The sequence below is a fragment of the Pieris rapae genome, chromosome 21 (genome assembly GCF_905147795.1).
Source record: "Pieris rapae chromosome 21, ilPieRapa1.1, whole genome shotgun sequence".
Classification (NCBI taxonomy): Eukaryota; Metazoa; Arthropoda; class Insecta; order Lepidoptera; family Pieridae; genus Pieris; species Pieris rapae.
Window position 1 is genome coordinate 705,621 of NC_059529.1, and position 3,123 is coordinate 708,743.

Here is a 3,123-nt window from a genome sequence, read left to right on the forward strand (position 1 = left end):
ACAGCAACTGTTATTCTAACTTGAAATAATTTCCTCTGTTTTGGCTTGTATTATGAACATTGGATTGACAGTGTAATTTATGATAACTTGCCTGAAACCTTTTAAGATAAGGGTAGAAAAATTTTCAGGATCTGTGTTCCTGTAAAGCAATTTTACATACATTTGCATGTAATATGTATATAGCACTAAATTTGTATTATTTATTTCCAATACAGCAATATACAGTATTTATATTATTCTTATCTTACATAGTAATAAAAATAGAAAATTATGCATTTATAATAAAACAAATTCATTATGTCACGAGCAAAAACCTTATCTCTCCAGTTTGATCAATAAATTTTGAAAGGTGCATAGAAAGCTTCTTGCTAACTAGCACGAAGCTTTAAAAAACTAATTAGTTTTTTAAGGAATCTTAATTTAAATATTGATTTAAGACAAATATTGCCAAATCTCATAAAATATTTGTTTAACAACATATAGTAATCATATATGTAGAAAGTACGTATATGGCTACCGCACACCACCATGGAGTGGAACCAGCTGCTAGTACAGGTCGATGCACATGGGCACACTGTTTCCATGGGCGGCCCTTGATTCAAAGTAACCCGCATGTTCGTAAAAAAACAAAATATAGTCTGTCGAAAAATGAATAAATAAATATTTTTTACACGAAACGGTATCCACTATCTCTAGATTCACCAATACCTTAAACTCGCGTGAATATAACATTTTTGTAACTAATAATAATTAAAGATACGAAGCTATTTTTAAATAACTTTCCAATAAATCATGGTCCAAACTCCAAAGTGACTAAACGCATAATTATCATTAGATAAAATACATCTTGTTTCAATTAATTGCATATTCTTAAATAACTTAACATACTTACTGTATATAAATTAATTCTCGCCTGATTTTTTCTAAATATATATCATCATCACTACATAGTATAAAATAAAGTCGCTTTCTCTGTCCCTATGTCCCATTGTATGCTTAAATCTTTGAAACTACGCAACGGATTTTGATGCGGTTTTTTTAATAGATAGAGTGATTCAAGAGGAAGGTTTATATGTATAATAACATCCATTAAATAGTGGAGAAGTACTGTTATTTTTGAGGTTTCTAATGTGATGTCGTAAATAATTACATTTTTTCCGCTTACATTGCAAACGCAGGCTGAACCCTACGAGTTTTATCAAAATAATGTACTTAGTATTGTACACATTGAAAAGGTCTACAGAAAAGTCCATGATGGTATATGTCTATATGGTATATGTCGCGTATATTATCGGAGCTTTCCAGCGACGGAAATAACAATACATAATAAAAACCTGCTTTTCATCAGCATTGCACCCGTGCGAAGCTGGGGCGAGTCACTAGTACCTAAAACATTGTTTTTCCGGGATTCTTTCGGTCAAGCCGCAACTTCCTACAGAGGCCTCGTCTAAGTGTCTTATGTATGTATATCAATCACTGCGTAAAGGTTGTATACATTCCTCAGTTATTAGAAGTTTCCTGGCACCGTTTATCTAACAGGTGTTTGAATAGAATTCCTTGTGTGTTGAATATTAAGTTATTAATCATCGGACGTGTCTCAACGATGCTAACATGGATTCATAATCTCGTGTTTGCTAGAAGCCATAGAGAGAATTCCTTTAAAGATATTTGGTGCACAGATCAATAACTATGTGGTTTTGGTTACTAAAATGTTTTTTATTGAATGTAATAACTTGAATTTTCATTTACATTACGTGCGTCATAATTGGATTTGTTATATTACAGTTTGTAGATTTTTTAGCAGCAATTTGTAATTTACCTTTTTTAGAAGTAGGTTTTAAAGGCCTGTTGGAGGCCTCGACATGATCTATCGGATCCGGGTGATCTGATCGCCGAGGCCAGTTAAAGCAAAATCAAAGTCAGATTATTTCGCACTTATCCAATGATCTTCCGTCTCCTTGGGCAACTGTCTCCCCCACATCACCCCAAGCTGATGTGCGTATCTTGCAGGAAACGTCCTTGTAGTCATGGGAAAAAACCCATATCAGACAGATATCAATGCTCTTAATAAAACAGCGATATTTCATTTAAAAAAAATAAACATACCAAATGCCAGTATATTTTATTATTAATTATAACCAGTTTCAATTATTATTTTAAACTTGCTGTTATAACCCAGGAAAAGTATGTATCAGGAAAACCCCATGGTAGTTGTATCGAAATATTTTAAACATAATTATGAATACTTAACATATATTTACCGACACAATTATTAAGATCAATATAACATATTGTCTTTGAATAAACCATATATAAAATATACTATATACAATAATGTAAAATATACTTTATCTAGGAATATAATTTTACATTTACATAGTGTATACTCTGTGGTCAGTAAATTAATATCTAGTACATATAGATAAGCCTGATCGCAGATTACATCAGTGATTTGCATAAGCCCGTTTCAATGAAATATTTAACAGACAATTTTGATTGCTATTCTCAAATATTCATGATAGCTCATTGTGTTCATGTTCATAGTTATATTAAACTCCGATTCTCGTTATTTATTGATAAGGGGGCTTATGAGTATGTATCGTTTTTGACTCTCAAGTGTACATTGTGTTACCTATATGAATAAATGATTTTGATTTGACTTGATTTGTAGAAAGTCGAATACTAAATTGGTTGTAAATTTGTCGACACAAACAGTCATTTTTATATGTCAAGGCACTGAACCCCACGGAATGCTAATAATACATACATAAAGAAAATACCACACAAGTACACAGGTAGTTTGCACATTCATAGATTAACAGAAAAAAGTCAAAGCCAACTATTGAGTATCTATCAATAACTAGGCGCAACGCTTTTCGGCTGAGTTTTGTTTTCGGAATGAAAAGTTATTATACAATGCCAGACTATTAAATTAGTACGTTACGTTGAGTTGAAATTAAACCACAGGATAAATATATGTAAAAAGACAGATGATTGGACTGACCGGACGCCAGGATTCTATGTATATTCCGTGTTATGCCGTGCGAAACGGCGGTATAGTCAAAATTCCCGAATAGGCCCACTATTCCGAGAATTGTGGATGGTAATACGTAAAATTGATTT